We start from the raw sequence: 17,500 nt of genomic DNA on the forward strand, positions 1-17,500 counted from the left end.
AGGATGACCCCTAAGAGAGAAGCCCCAACGCGCGTTTCGCTGTCCAGGGTACAGCTTTCTCATCATCAGTATAAGGACAGCCAAAGCTTCCCGATACAAATCACAATGAGGCAGTATAATTACATCCAGGGGTTCTCACCATACTTCCATTTGGCATTTTTCACATCAAGAACTCCCACCACACTATCACATCCAGCTTCAGGTACCTCCTCTGACAGGCAAGATCATCCTTTCTCCACCTTGCTATACTTAATTTACCTTTTCAACCCCTAGGTCAGTTTCTGCATATCCAGATACACTCTTTGTGCAAGGCTACTCTGAGAAGTCATCACCTGGGGACCTGCTCTTCATAACAACCGTAGACCAGGCGCTAACGCACCAAGTTGGCAGATAGACGTGAACCCAAAATCACAGGTCCGCGAGCCACCCCTGGTCTATAGTGTGCTACAATAGAGCAGAAATCAGAGCCTGCCGACACATTATGTCTCCTCTAGTGGTCAGAATGCAAACTGCAATTAAAGATTTTTTTTTGTTTGTATGTGAATAGGCATAACAAATAATCATGAAAAGCATTATAAAATATTTACAAAAATATATATTTAAATACCGCATCATTCCCTTGACATCTCATTGAGGTTGTAGTATTTCATACTATGTCCTTAGTTGTGAAAGGGCTTTTTGCAAGTGTCATGTACAGTATATATTTTTTTTCCTCTAGCACTTGCCAATAGAAGTATTATTATACTTTATTGCAAGTAAAGTTACGGGAAGAAGTTTCGAAGAAAAGCTACTAATATGAATCCAACAGCAATGCCAGGGCTGTATCCGTATTAATTAAGCCAGATTCTTCTGGGTAGGTGTTATAGCTAAATCACATATTAATAAGTTATGTAGTCCAAGATATACACTGATTTCACTGCTTCTGGCAGGAAACATTCCCATAAATATTTATCAGGTTGAGTAGTTTCTAAGTTATCTTAAGAAATGTATTTGTGCCCTGATCAAAATCCGATGCAGAGTGTGAGCTGACTTGTAGCGCCCAGGTCTTTGACTTGCGGCTAACACTTTCGCTTGCAAGTATGATCACTTAGTTGTATTGCACATTCAGTGACATGGAGCGATTGTGACATGTTTCTTGTGGTTTCAAATTACTAAAGGAACTCCGTCTATTGTGCTCCCTCTGCAACATCTCGTTTGGTCATATAGTTATTGTACTGCCAAGATAAGATGTTTTATTTATATTTTGTTGCACTTTCCTGCCCATATATCCACAAAAAATATGTATAATGTCATGTATTAATGTTTTACCAATGTAATGTGCTGTGTATGTTTCTATGTATGTTCTTGTATTGTGCAAAATGTACTGAATATGATATCTGTTGCATATGTTGAGATTAGGGATAGAAGGGGTAAAAAGAGGGGCCGGTCCAGCAGGCTGACTGGACAGGAAGTGCCGGCTTCTGCAGCAGAGCCCGGGCAGGCTTGCCCGAGGCAGGACGTGTTTCACTGCCAGGAGCAGAGGGTACCCCGGTCCAGGGGGGGACGTTAGCTGCCAAGGACTGCTGGACAGAGTGGACCGGACCTGGTTCTGAGGGAGTTACTGCAGATGGACTGTTGGTTCCCAAGATCCGGATGGGAGCCGTTGATGCTGTATAACCTGATGAAGACGCATGGAAAGCACAGGAAACATTACTCTAGTCTCATCATGTTATCTTATGTTCATTAAAAGTTTCTAACGATCGGACAGAATTGTGACCTGTAGTGTATCTGAGGATGTGTTTCCAGCGCGGAGAGCAATCCGGAGAGAGGTAACTGACTGTGCTACAGGACCGGGACTTTATCTGTCTTCCTATGCGCAAGGGGCCAGGGTGCTCACTGCCTGTGCCTCAGTGGAATCACCAATGACTACCACCCATGCCACCTTGTTACACATCCAAAAAAAAAGCTGTAAAAAATGGATATAATGCACAGCAACATCAAAATTGATAAAAGAGACAAGCTTACTCTTCTGAGATTATAGAATGCAAGGAGGTGGCTGTGCCAGCATCCTGCTGACTCTGTGAGCATATATCCTTAAAGGGAATGTCTACCCTTGAAGCATTGGCCAACTTTTCGTTAGGTTCTTGGAGCTCCAAAAGGTCTAACGTTACCCAAAACATTTTTTAAATCTTCCGGCATTAAGCCCCCGTTACACACTGCGATATCGCTAGCACTATCGCTGTAAAGTCACCGATTTTGTGACGTTGCAGCGATATTGCTAGCGATATCGCTGCATATGATACTTACCTCCGACCGGCTCCCCCGCTGGTTATCGCTGATCGCGCGAGAAGCTCCTGGACCATTCCTCGTCGGTCACTTCCTGCGGCGCTTCCTGTGGCGCCGACGAGCGATGCGTGGAGCCGGGCGGGAGGACGCAGGATCGCCGCGTCTGACAGGTAAGTAGCGACCCCAACCGCTGCTATGTCGCTGGTGAGATCTGCCTGTGTGGCAGCTCACTAGCGACCACCTAGCGATGTACCAGCGATCCTGACCGCGTCATATCGCTGGTCGGGATCGCTGGTGCATCGCTAGGTGTAACGGTACCCTTACTCCCAGCTCAAGGACACCTCTATTAACCGGGAACCTTCACCATGTCACTGACTCCCCAGGGACCCCACCCTGAAGAATCACAAAAACTCCACCAGGCATTACGGATAATAAAAACATTTTCATTATTCTTGCTACCATGACTATTTTATTATATCAATAAAGATTTTTTATTTTTGTTAATTTTTGGTGCTGGAATTTTTCTGATTATTTTTCATGACTTCTATACCCAGGAAGCTGGAACTATTTTTCGGTGCATCCACATATGGATTCCGCATTTCCGCTATCTACAATGGTGAGCTCATAACTTTTTTCTCCATTTTCGTAACTGTAAAATAGTTCATTAATATTAGTTCAGTGGGCATCTGACTCTTTGAATCACTGCTCATCAGCTATATGAAGAGGCCGGAGCACTATGCAGAGCGCAGCATCCTCTTCATTATCTACGAGACCCAGTTCTGTGTGTAAAACAGTGGCTTTGCCAGGCCCTGTGATTAAGAGCAATAAACGGGACTGAGCCAATACTGGACACAGCTGTGGATGTATGTTATATACAGGTATTTCTCAAAAAATTAGAATATCATCAAAAAGTTAATTTATTTCAGTTCTTCAATATTAAAAAGTGAAACTCATAAATTATATAGAGTCATTACAAACAGAGTGATCTATTTCATGTGTTTATTTCTGTTAATGTTGATGATTATGGCTTACAGCTAATGAAAACCCTAAAGTCATTATCTCAGTAAATTAGAATACTGTATAACACCAGCTTGAAAAATGATTTTAAAATCCGAAATGTTGGCCTACTGAAATGCATGTTCAGTAAATGCACTCAATACTTGGTCGGGGCCTTTTGCATTAAATTTCTGCATCAATGCAGCGTGGCATGGAGGCGATCAGCCTGTGGCACTGCTGAGGTGTTATGGAAGCCCAGGTTACTTTGAGAGCAGCCTACAGCTTGTCTGCATTGTTGGGTCTGGTGTCTCTCATCTTCCTCTTGACAATACCCCATAGATTCTCTAAGGTCAGGCAAGTTTGCTGGCCAATCAAGCACAGTGATACTGTTGTTTTTAAACCAGGTTTCGGTACTTCTGGCAGTGTGGACAGGTGCCAATAGACAGCAACTAAAATAGGACTCAAATCCTCCAAAAATACAATAGACAGCAGAAAAAAAGGCAGCAATGTATTTACCTGCTTAGGCCTCCAGCCAAATGCACTTCAGGTTGCAGCAGGCCCATGTGGTTAAGATGGCAGTAACACAGGTGCAAAAATACTGATGAGACAGCCACTCACTACCTACCAATCCATGGAGTTGGTGGCTGCTTAGTACGTGATTGCACAATGAGGACTTGTATGTAGCACTGTTCACACAGTGGAGATGCACACCATCCAGGTTACCAGCCTATTAGTGACGCCCTTCTATTAGATCAGGCGGGCTGCCCAGCGCTATCAAGATGCATCCCATGTGAACAGGCACCACAGTTTACAAGACAATGGGCCTAGCTGCACCCTGATATCAAAGTGAAAAAAAAATATAAAAAATACATATGAAATATGTGAGGTATTAGTCGATATTTTGGCCAAAGTATACAAGCTCGCAATCCAATGTCAAGGATCCCCACACTTGCGAGTCCCTAACACTAATCCATATCAATAGACAGCAAATAAAAGATCAAATCCTCCAAAAATACAAAAGACTGCAGAAAAAAGGCAGCAATGTATTTACCTGCTTAAGCCTCCAGCCAAATGCACTTCAGGTTGCAGCAGGCCCATGTGGTTAAGATAGCAGTAACACAGGTGCAAAAATACTGATGAGACAGCCACTCACTACCTACCAATCCATGGAGGCGGTGGCTGCTTAGTATATGATTGCACAGTGAGGACTTGTATGTAGCACTGTCCACACAGTGGCCTGCTGCACCCTGAAGTGCATTTGGCTGGAGGCCTAGGCAGGTAAATACATTGCTGCCTTTTTTTCTGCTGTCCAGTGTGGACAGGTGCTAAGTCTGCTGGAGAATGAAATTTCCATCTCCAAAAAGCTTTTCAGCAGAGGGAAGCATGAAGTGCTCTAAAATTTCCTGGTAGATGGCTGCGCTGACTTTGGTCTTGATAAAGCACAGTGGACCTACACCAGCAGATGACATGGCTCCCCAAACCATCACTGATTGTGGAAACTTCACACTAGACCTCAAGCAGCTTGGATTGTGGCCTCCCCTCTTCCTCCAGACTCTGGGACCTTGATTTACAAATGAAATACAAAATTTATTTCCTTGTGGAGTGTGTCAATGACTAACTTCTCGAGATCTGTAAAGTCAGCAGTCTTCCCCATGATTGTGGAGCCTACTGAAACAGACTAAGGGACATTTTCAAATGCTTGAGAAGCCTTTGCAGGTGTTTTTGTTAATGATTCTAAGTTACAGAGATAATGAGTTTTGAGTTTTCATTGGCTGTAAGCCATAATCATCAACATTAACAGAAATAAACACGTGAAATAGATCATTCTGTTTGTAATGACTCTATTTAATGACTCTATATAATATGAGATTCACTTTTTGTATTGATGAACTGAAATAAATTAACTTTTTGATGATATTCTAGATTTGTGAGAAGCACCTGTAGTCATGTTACAGTCACCTCACTTCTTGTAACATACAGGTGCATATCATAATGTTCATCTCTAGGATCATCATCACTTATTGGCTGAATTGGGGTCCCGCAGTCAGCAAATTTTACATGTACTTCAGTTGACTGGGTACACATTACTCAGTTTGCAGGGAATTTGTGAACAAGGGTCTGGCAATATTTGCAAATATTTATACATTGGGATCCAATATTTAGTTTTACTTGATGGGTGTCGGCACTGAACTATTGCTAATTAATTTACTGATATTTATTTGATGACTGGCTCTACAGATCTCTGGGAGCACATAGACTGATTTCAAGTACAGTAACTCTGCAAATGTTTCCAGTACGATGTGCAGTCCCGCTATTTTCCTGAAATAACTAAAGAGTAATGACCAATCGACATAACATTAAACATCTTCATTGTTGCTTCATTGAAATAATAGTTTTTTTGCTTCCAGATGTTTAGAACAAATTCTACATACATTGGAAAGTAAAAGTTTGGGCGCCCCTGGTCAAAATTACTGTTATTGTGAACAGTTAAGCAAGTTGAAGATGAAATGATCTCGAAGGGGCCTAAAGTTAAAGATGACACATTTCCTTTGTATTTTAGGCAAAACATATATATATATATATATATATATATATATATATATATACAGTACAGACCAAAAGTTTCGACACACCTTCTCATTCAAAGAGTTTTCTTTATTTTCATGACTATGAAAATTGTAGATTCACTCTGAAGGCATCAAAACTATGAATTAACATGTGGAATGAAATAATTAGCAAAAAAGTGTGAAACAACTGAAAATACTGTATGTCTTATATTCTAGGTTCTTCAAAGTAGCCACCTTTTGCTTTGATTACTGCTTTGCACACTCTTGACATTCTCTTGATGTAATGTAACCTAAATGTGTGATTTTACAATGTTAACATTTTGGGCCTCACTTTAAACTTTTGCTTAGGGCCCCACTTTGTCTAAAACCGGCCCTGGGTAGAGGACAGGATGCTCCTCCCCATGTATCTCCTGGGAGAGGACTGCATCTACCCCGACATTTGAGGCATCTGTCTGAAGGATGAACTATTTTTTAAAGTCTGGGGCCACCAGAACGGGTTGTTTAGATAGAGCCCCTTTCATTTCTTGGAAGGCTGATTCCGCCTCTTCAGACCATCTGACCATTACGGACTTTGTCCCCTTAAGCAGATCAGTTAGAGGCACAGCCATCATGGTGAAGTTTGGGATAAACCTTCTGTAGTATCCCACGATCCCCAGAAAGGATTTAACATGCTTTTTGGAGAGAAGTCTCGGCCATGTTTGAATTGCCTCCACTTTATTGATTTGGGGTTTGATCTCGCCACACCCCACTACATATCCGAGGAACTTGGCTTCTTCTTTACCCAAGGCACACTTCTTCGGGTTTATTGTAAACCCCGCCTCCCTTAGAGCATCAAACACTGTTTGGACCTTTTCCAGGTGAGTCTCCCAGTCCGGGGTAAAGATGACGATATCATCCAGATACGTGGCAGCATATAGCTTATGAGGAGCAAGGATTCTATCCATAGCCCTCTGGAAGGTTGCCGGAGCTCCCTGCAGGCCAAACGGCATCCAGACATACTGGAAGCACCCGTCTAGTCTAGAAAATGTTGTCTTCTCCCTGGCTTCCTGTGCCATGGGGATCTGCCAATATCCCTTTGTCAGATCAAAGGTGGTAATGTACCTGGCAGGTCCAAGTCTCTCGATGAGCTCAACAACGCGTGGCATGGGATAAGCGTCGAACTTGGAGACCTCATTCAGCTTCCGTTAATCATTGCAGAACCTCCATTCTCCATCAGGTTTTTGGACCAGGACAATCGGGCTCGACCATCCGCTCTTGGATTCCTCAATGACCCCGAGCTTCAACATACGCTGCACCTCCTTAGAGATTACCTCTCGACGGGCCTCAGGAATTCGATACGGCTTCACGTTCACCCGCACATGTGGCTCGGTCAGAACTTCGTGCTCCACAACCTTCGTGCACCCTGGCAACTCTGAAAACAGGTCCCTGTTTTTCTGGAATAACTCCCGGCACTGCTATTTCTGGGCCTTCGATAGCATCTCCGCTATGGTAACTGCTCCAACCTCCCCTTCTAGGTTGCCCAGCAAGCACGGAGTTCCCGCTGGCTCTCTATCTTGCCACGGCTTGATGAGGTTGACATGGTAAACCTGGTATGGCTTCCGTCTTCCGGGTTGGTGGATCTTGTAGTTTACGTCCCCAAGCTTTTCCACCACCTCATACGGCCCTTGCCACTTGGCCAAGAACTTACTCTCCACCGTCGGAATTAGCACGAGAACTCGGTCTCCCGGATTGAACTGCCTCACTCTTGCTGAACGGTTGTAGACCCTGGCCTGAGCCTCTTGTGCCTGGCGGAGATGTTCTTTAACAATGGGCATCACCTTTGCAACCCTCTGCTGCATCAGTGCCACATGGTCAATGACGCTTCTGTGGGGCGTGACTTCGGCTTCCCAAGTTTCCTTGGCTATATCTAGGAGACCTCGCGGATGTCGGCCGTACAGAAGCTCGAAGGGCGAGAACCCTGTGGAGGCCTGGGGGACTTCATGGATAGAAAACAGCAGATATGGTAAGAGACAATCCCAGTCTCTACCATCTTTCTCTATGGCTTTTCTTAGCATGCTCTTCAGTGTCTTTTTAAACCTCTCAGCAAGGCCATCTGACTGCTGATGGTACACTGAAGTCCTCAACTGGGAGATTTGCAGGACTCTGCACAATTCCCTCATCACCTTGCTCATAAAAGGTGTCCCCTGGTCAGTCAGGATCTCCTTCGGCAAACCCGTCCGGGAAAACACATGGACCAGCTCGCGGGCTATACTCTTCGCGGAGGAATTTCTCAGGGGAATTGCTTCAGGATAGTGGGTGGCATAGTCCAGGATGACTAATATATACTGATGGCCCCGGGCTGATTTAACTAAGGGACCGACCAAGTCCATGGCAATTTTCTCAAATGGCACCTCAATAATGGGCAGTGGAACAAGGGGGTTCCGAAAATGAGATGTGGGGGCAGTTAACTGACATGTTGGGCAGGACCTGCAATAGTTTGCTATTTCCCAGTGACACCCAGGCCAATAGAACCTCTGTACAATCCGTTCATGCGTTTTTTCTACCCCAAGATGTCCCCCCAAGATGTGTGAATGGGCCATGTCCAACACTTTCCGTCTATAGGGGCCTGGTACTATTAACTGCTCTACCACCTCCTCCCTTATTTTCGTGACCCGGTATAACAACTCCCCACTCATCATAAAATAGGGAAACCTTGTTTCCGCTCCCGGCTCTTGTGCAACCCCATTAATGATGCTGACATTGTTGAAGGCTTCTCTCAGTGTTGGGTCCCTATGTTGAGCAGTCCCAAAATTCTCACCGGCCACCGCTAACTCCGGAATGTCAGATACAGGGGACCCTTCCTCTTCAAGGACACATAAAGGAAACCCGTCTACCTCTGATGGTGGCGATACCTTATTAGGGTTCATTGGTTCCCTGCTCTTGCTAGCAATCTCAGAACCCTTACCCCACAGATCCCAAAACAGACAAAAATCCCGGCCTATAATTAAAGGATGCAACAAGTCCTGAACGACGCCAACTTCATGGGACTCGGTGCCATGCACCATTTCAATGTTCACCTTGGCGATAGGGTAGTCTTTTGCATCGCCATGTATGCACCGAACGCCAACATTTTTACCCGGGAGTAGGCTGAGAGGAAAGGTGGCCCGTACAAGAGTCACCAAGCTCCCGGAGTCTAGCAGCGCCATTACTGTTCGACCGTTCACCTTCACGGCACACGCTTGCGGCCCCTCGTTAGGTTAGTTCACACTGCAAAGTGGATATGCATCGTATGTACTACGGCGTCCCATGCTGCAGTCCATCTGCTCGGTGGTCTGGGGACAACGGGCAGCTATATGTCCTGGCCCGTGGCACTTCCAGCAAATAATATCACCTGTGGGGACCTTGGGCACTGCCTCCCCCGCCCTTTTGATCTGGGACACGCCACCCCTTTTTGGGACTCCACCCCCTGCTGGAACCCCCAATACAGAACAGGTTGCTTCCCCTAGGAGCCTTCCATCCCCTGGTATCTCTCGACCAGTCCGAACAGTTCATCGGCATTCTGGGGATCCCCTGGGCAACCCATGTCTGTAGAGGTCTCGGCAGGGAATGCACAAACCGATCCATTACCACTCGCTCTACCATCTGTGCAGGGGAAGATGACTCTGGCTGCAGCCATTTCTGGACCAGGTGCAACAGGTCGAACATTTGGGAGCACGGCGGTTTGTCCGGTTGATAGGCCCAGCGGTGAACTCGCTGTGCCCTGATAGTCATTGTCACCCCCAAATGTGAGAGAATTTCCGCTTTTATTTTGTGATACTCCTTGGTGTCTTGTACAGTCAAGTCATAGTACGCCTTCTGGGGCTCACCCGTCAGTTATGGGGCCAGTACCTCTGCCCACAGCTCTTCTGAAGATTTTCCCTCTCAGCCACCCTCTCAAACACAGTCAGGAAGGCCTCAACATCATCCTCAGTGGTCATTTTTTGTAATGCGCGTCTTACCGCCTTGCCTTCCCGACGTGGATGGCATCAGCCAGACCTGGGGTTGGGGAGCTCGTCCTGCCCTCCTGGATGGCGGTTGCCAGAAGCTGCATCTGCTGCCGTTGCTCCTGCAGGCTCTTCTGGAACTGCTGCCGTTGCTCCTGCTGGCTCTGTTGGATCTGCTGTAACAACAGCCTGTTGGTCTCCTGTTGCTGTGCCTGGGCCTGGACCAGGTGTTTCAGCAGGTCCTCCATTATTTCAGGTAGTGCTTGCTGCCTTGCTGAAAACTTTACCCAGGACAAGCAGCAACTGTCTCAAGTCTGCTGGGATCACTGTCCGCACATCTAACACCAATTGTAGGGATTCGACTCGCTCAGGTGCAGCGGGAGACAGTAAGGAGGCAGGTTCCTTTAAAGTTCATGCAGTTTATTGTGTCATAAACCCATCAAGCAACAAGTAACACAGAAAATAGCCTTTAGCTTAGGCAAAAAGAACACTATTGTCCGTGCCTTCAGACTCAGATGGGGAATCTCAGCACACATGGGAGGCTTAGTCCTCCCCACCTACAACTGCCTGGTTCAGGAGCAGGCTACATTATATAACATATATATGTATATATATAATGTTTTACATTTTAAAAATGCTAAAAAATAAAATGGGCCAATGCAAACATTTTGTCACCCTGCATGGTTAATACCTAGTAGCACCCCCTTATTGCAAGCATCATAGCTTGTAAATGCTTATTGTAGCCAGACAAGGGTCTTTCAATTCTTGTTTGAAGGATTTTCATTCATTGTTCCTTGGAAACTTCTTCCAGTTCTCTGAGATTCTTGTGTTGTCTTGCATGCACTGCTATTTTGAGGTTTAGTCACAGATTTTCAATGATGCTCAGATCAGGGGACTGTGAGGGCCATAGTAAAATCTTCAGCTTGAGCATTTTGAGGTAATCTATTGTGGATTTTGACATGTTTAGGATCATTATCCATGTGTAGAAGCCATCCTCTTTTCAACTTCAGCATATTTTACAAATGCTGTTACGTTTGCATCAAGAATTTGTTGAAATTTCATTGAATCCATTCTTCCCTCTACCCCTGAAATGTTCCCCGTGCCATTGGCTGCAACACAACCCCAAAGCATGATTGATCCACCCCCATGCTTAATAGTTGGTGAGATGTTCTATTCCTGAAATTCTGAGCCCTTTTTTCTCTACACATACCTCTGATCATTTGTGCAGGTGTCTCTGAACAGTAGAACAATATACCACAACTCCAGAGTCTTTTGAAGTCCAGTGAGGGTACTGATTTGCCTTTCTAGCATAAAAAGATAGACAAGTAATGAAATGCTCGATTTTTTTTTTTCATAAAGTGTCTTTTTATAAAGATTTTTTTGGCTGTTTCCTGAGTTCTTTTTCAAAGTTTTAGACCATCAGTGAGTTTTTTTAAGAATTTTTCTAACATATTTTTAACTGGCTATTTCTGGATGTTTTTTTTTCAACTCCATTTAACAAAAAAAAAATCGCTTGTGTTCTTAGAAGCAAAAAAAGATAGTACAATGCTTAAAAATATTTGCAGGTGTCTTTTGAACCTCCACACTGACTTCTACAGTACTATAAAGTATAGAGCGTTTTCAAAGCGGAAAATACCTGAAGAGCAGTCAGCTCATTCCTTTTAACCGCTTGGCATCTCTGGAAACCTGAAACGGTTAAAAGACATTAGGATGACTGAGCATATGAGAAGCAAGTCGTTCTTACATAGAAATGCAAATGAGCATTCTTTTAGCCCTCTTTCAAGCAGAATCTGCCAAAAAAAAACAAAAAAAGAAATTGTGTGCATATACCATAATCCCATTTGCCATTAGATCTTGTTACATTTGCCTAGCCATTTGTCTATATAGAAAATTTCTGGGCTTATGTCTTCTTTTTGAGTTCTGATAACCATATTTTTTAGGTAAAAATACAAGAAAAAAATCAAACAAAATTGCAATGACACTCAAAATATCAGAGGGTTAGTGTCACGCTCATGCCTTGGCAGGTTGGCTCGAGCTATAGGGTTGTGGACCTACTGTACCACAAACTGGAAGGGGTGTAACTAATGCAACTACCTTGGTCTTCTCTGGAGCCTCTGATGGTGAGGTCAGGCTTGTGCGGCAGGTAGCTGCCAGGTGCCATTCCAGGGCGCTGTCTGGCTGTGGCTGCTGATCCCACTGGGGAACAGAACGCAAGGACAGGTGTGACTGACAGACAGGGAAGTGAGCATGGCAGGCACGGCTGAGACACTGGCAGGCGGGCACGGCTGAGACACTGGCAGGCGGGCATGACTGAGACACTGGCAGGCGGGCACGGCTGACTGGGAAGGCACAGGGACACAGACAGGAAGGAGTGGTGTATGGAATAGGTAGAGACCTGTTCACACAGAGTGTGCAGGTACTGGTTTGGGAAGGATGGGAATATAGATGGGTATGAAGGAACAGGTTTGGACCTGTTCACACTGGAGAAGAACCGCAAGGCTGCGGAGAGGAACTACAGTTAGCAGTAAGAGGTTCTGCAGCAGCAGAAGCAAAACAAAGCAGAACCACAGGAGTGCGGAATACAGTCCGAGCCACAATAATGCGGTGCACAGGCAGAGCCACAAGAGTACGGAGCAGGCAGAGCCACAAAAGTGCAGAGCACAGGCAGAGCCACAAGAGTACGGAGCACAGGCAGAGCCGCAAGAGTACGGAGCACAGGCAGAGCCGCAAGAGTACGGAGCACAGGCAGAGCCGCAAGAGTACGGAGCACAGGCAGAGCCGCAAGAGTACGGAGCACAGGCAGAGCCGCAAGAGTGCAGAGCACAGGCAGACGGAGAGCACACAAGGAAAGACACAGCAGGTAAAGGAGCCACAGACAAGGAGACTGAGAGACAGAGGTAGAACTAAGTTCATAAAAGGTAACGGTACGAGACAAGGTACAGGAACAAAGACACAGGAACCAGAATATTCTGCCTCCTGGAGGGTGTCAAGGACAAGTAAGAGACAAGGTTAGGAGCAATAACACAGAGACCAGAATATTCTGCCTCCTGGAGATTGGCCAGGGACACATTAGACAGGTATACACTGATTCCATAAGAACCAGAGAGTGCCGATGCCGCCCCCCTATGCACACAGCCAGGAAGCATGCAGAGAGCAGGCAGGAAGCAAGAGGCACACAGCATGGAGCCGGCAGCAGACAGAACTCACAGTATGGCCTGGAGCGGTGAGTAAGTTGGTGTGTGGGGGATAGGAGGCCATGCAGTGATACCGGCAGGGTTGTTACAGTTAGTATAGAGGATTAGAAATTGCGGATTGACGTTCCATCAGTAGTTTGGTTTTGGCTAATTCCATGTTTAATCCTATCACACTAAACCATATGTAATGGTAGTGCCAGTCGGCACTATTTCTATGCAGTTGCCACGTTCGAGTCAGGAGACTGTCTCCCAGCCAGTCTGAGCATTGCATTGCGATCCTTGCCTGAGTTATACAGCCGTGTGACTCTTCCTTTATAGCTATAGACAGAAACTAGCTTTCCCATCCAAGTGAAATCAACCTTGGATGAGCAACCATTTCTTGATTGAGAGTCCAGACATTGCCCATAATCCACAGACAGTAAATAGAATAAGCCATAGGGCAAGAGTTGGCCAAACCATCTGTTTTAGGACAGTGTGATTAGCATTATGTGTGCTGGAGCTTGTTGACCATCTGTCATGAACACCGCACTGCACTTGCTCACTGAGCCAGAGTGCATGTCCTGAGTACAAAGACTGTGCACAAGGATACCTGCGGAGCGGGCAGCAGTGGTGACAATGCATGCTCCAGGACCTGAATCACGTGACACCTGGGGGCATGGCCTAAGCTCCACGGAGCTAGGAGCTGCAGGGAAACTCCTAGAAAGGTAACTATAGGACAATGTTACCAAGGGGCATAGACAGAGACAGAAACCAGATCAAGCCGAGGTCAAAGCACGAGATAGCAATACAGTACCAAAGGATTAGACAGAATAGATAGTCAGGACGTAGCAATAGATCAGAAAACCAGAATGGGCATTAGACGGTACAATAGGGGTAAACTGTAACGGAGTAACGATAGCCAAGCCAGGAGGTCAGAACCAGAAAAGACAATGGTACCAAAACGAGAGACGGAGTACAGAGTGAAGGAACAAGCCGGGTCATACACGGGAAGCAAACAAACAACCCAGCGTACACGCACACCAGGGGTCAGACACACCAGAACAGCAGTATAACTGACAGAGAATGCTAGTTTGGAGTGAGTATAAATACCCCTCCCAGATCCAAAGAGAGGCCGGCAAAAGTTAACCCTGTGAGAACAGGACATTAACCATGTCCTAACCATGACACCATCCCAAATAGCTGATGACAATTTCAACAAGAATTAGGCATGTTGGATTTGTACATTTCTGATCCTTCTTCCAGGAGGAAATAAGTGACTACCAGACACTTCTTATTCTTACTTTCCTGTGACTGGTCAAAAGTGCACCATGACTTTACGGACACACTGTATTATATTTTCGACAACTTTAACCTCTGTCAAATATGTAACTCCTGCCCATCTTGACACGATAGTCAGCTTGTGACCATTCATGTTACCACCTGTTCTTCATTATTTTACTATTGACCTCTCCTCTTCCTTGAACTGGCTTGTTTTTCATAACTTCAGCTCATACCTGCTTAGCTGTTTGATCTCCCTATGAGCCATACTTCTCCCTCTCTCATATACACAGACTTCTCGATTTTCATATACCTCAGCAGTCTCTCAGTCTGTCCCCGAGAGGTCCTCGACCTATGAATTCCCCACAGTCCAGTCCAAACCTCATTGTGGGATTGATGGTGAAGACCCACATGCATGTTTATCACAGTGTAAGACCACCAAGAATAATGTCACCCTGACTCTGATAGCATAAAATACTATAGAAGCAAATAATGGACTTTATTTATGATGGGTAATTAAATATATACATTATTTTATTGTTAGGTATATTTAGAAATGAACACAAACTAAGATAAATTAGTAAATGATACGGATAATGGACTGACAACGTGATAACAATTTGACACTCCCTTGTTCTTTTCTACTAAAATGATACAAAGCAAACAAAAGACAAAATAAATACAATCATGAGAATCAATTAATAGAAATACACCATCAGGGATTCTGCCTCCCGACTTCTCTTAGTATCTCTGGTTCTAGATTACATTGCTTAGTAAAAAATAAAATGGCAGTGTTTGCACTACAGCTGGGAATTAGCAGCCATGGAGTTATCCAACTCTGAGGACAGTTATTGTATTTGCTTAAATTGGTTGTCCATACTACGTCATCAGAGGTCATTCACGCAATGCATCACTGGGAACGGAAGTTGCCGGCATCACCATGAGGGCCGCGAGGACTTCGGGGGCCGACAGAGGGTAAGTATATCTCTATTTTTTATTTTTTTTTATTATTTTTAACATTCTATCTTTTACTATTGATGCTGCATAGGTATAACTCGGATTGGAATCAAAACTCTTCCTGGCGGGAACATCTGTTGAGATTTTTAAGAGGAAGACACTTTAGGAACTACTGTTTTTTTTACCCTGAAGAGTCTTTTTAAGAGTTTTTTTGGCCATTTGTTACGCTTTTTTGACAATTTTGCCACCCAGAGTTTTTTTTGTGTGATTTTTCATCATTTTTCTGGTGTCCCTTTTACTGTCATTTTACAGATTTTTTTTCTATTTTTTTTTTTCATGCTAATCCAAGTATGAAGAAACAACTGGAGGCTTTGGAAGTAAAGAGGACTAGCAAAAAATGCCAAACAACCCAACACTTGGGCGTCTTTTGAGCATTCCCATTGATTTGTATTATAAAGTGTCAATAAAACTACCCCATATGTGTTTTATACCAAATCAATGCACCAGTAAACCAGTTATTACTCGCTTGCTGTGTAGAATTGTAATTTGGGTTTTAGGAAAATTTTGGACCATAAAACATCCGGACTCCTTATCTATGAACTGGTCCAATGTTTATATTTATGTTTCTCCCTCTCCCATATTGATAGTTCTGCTTCACGTCACTTGTCTTATCTATTGCATTTTTTCTAGGCTGTATTGTGCATAAATATGTGACTTCCGATTTTGTATTAGTCTAGCCTGATGAAGAGACATGAGTAGTCTCGAAAGCTTGCAATGCATTACCATCTTTTCAGTTAGCCATTAAAAGGTATCAACTGCTGAGGACTCTCAATCCTGAATATTTTTCTATCTACTGGCTAACACGGTACGAAGATATACCTGTAGGAAAATTTTGCAATTTTTGGGGTTTACTAAGCCCTTTACCATAAATAGTAAAAAAAATTAAAAATCTGCCATTCTTGAATGTTTTCTTGCATTTTCAAATATATATTAAAATAAAATTCTAATGTCTTGAAGGCTAAGTATTTGTGACCCACTTTATAGCTACACCCGAAAAAAAAGCAGAGTGCGCCAAGAATAACTAGATCTGCAAACTCTCTTTGTATTCGAGTCACATCAACACGTTACGTATGTATTAATTGGCTTTTGTAGTTTTTATTGCTTTTACTTGGATTATCATAAGAAAGTCTTAGGTTAGTTTAGCCCTAGAAGGACGGCTACTTGCTGTGCATATGATGGGATTACCAGAAACAGGCAATTTATTCTGAATTCTCTCCAGTGGAATCTTGGATCTCTGGTACGTTTTGGAGATCAGTGCTGCATGATTGGATCATGTCCACGTTGGGTGACAATTCTAATCCTCATATGTTTTCCTTACAGGAGCAACTGATTTTTTACTGTACCTTTGATAGTGATGGAGTTAGGTTGGCTTTAAAGGCTGGGAGATATTTTCTTTGGCCTGATATTGAATATTGTCTTAGATGAGTTTCAGGAAATTCAACCTCTCTGACATCGGCCATGAGCGTCTACCAACAAAAATAAATAATAGGCGCATTTTGTAAGTTGATATGTTAAACTAATATTGCTCGGTGCTGAGGCAGTAGTTATGACTTAGACAACAGTTTAATAAAGTTTCTATGAATAATCCAGGTTTATCATATTAAAGGATTTCTATAATGTGGTCAATACATCAATTGCATTCAGCCTGCTGTTTAAGAAGGGACAGACTAGAACAAAAATTCAGCCCTGGCATTTGACATCGCACAGGCCCATGCTCCCACCCCCCCATCTTCTACAGATTGGGGTCTCTTTTACTAATACTACCCTGCCTGGACTCAATCAAGAGTTACTACACAACAAAAATTTAAAGAGAATCTGTCAGCTCGTTTTTCTTCAATAAGCTGCGGCCCCTGACTTTCAGGGCTTATCTACAGCATTCTGTAATGCTGTAGATAAGCCCTCGATCTAATGTAGGAGGAAGGGCCCCCGCCACGTGTCCGGGCCAGAACCAAGGGGACCGTCACCAAGGTTCCTAGGGGGTCTGTTTCCGGGGGACGGAATTAGAGGACGGACGGCAGAGACTTCCAGAGCGGTTGGGGGAGGAGCTAATATAAAAGGGGCAGAGAACGCTAGCGAGGGTGAGTCAGTAGATCAGCAGAGGAGGAGGAGGAGACCTCAAGCATGCCAGAGAGCAAGAGCCTCCAGCAGCCACCTGAGAGGAAGACAGCGGCAGGAGAGACGGGAGGGAGACTCGCTGCGGACCGCAGGGAGACGGCACCGAGCCGACCGACCAAGGAACACC

The sequence above is a fragment of the Dendrobates tinctorius genome, unplaced genomic scaffold, assembly GCF_039654945.1.
Source record: "Dendrobates tinctorius isolate UK_male_01 unplaced genomic scaffold, ASM3965494v1 ptg000029l, whole genome shotgun sequence".
In the NCBI taxonomy this organism is placed as follows: domain Eukaryota; kingdom Metazoa; phylum Chordata; class Amphibia; order Anura; family Dendrobatidae; genus Dendrobates; species Dendrobates tinctorius.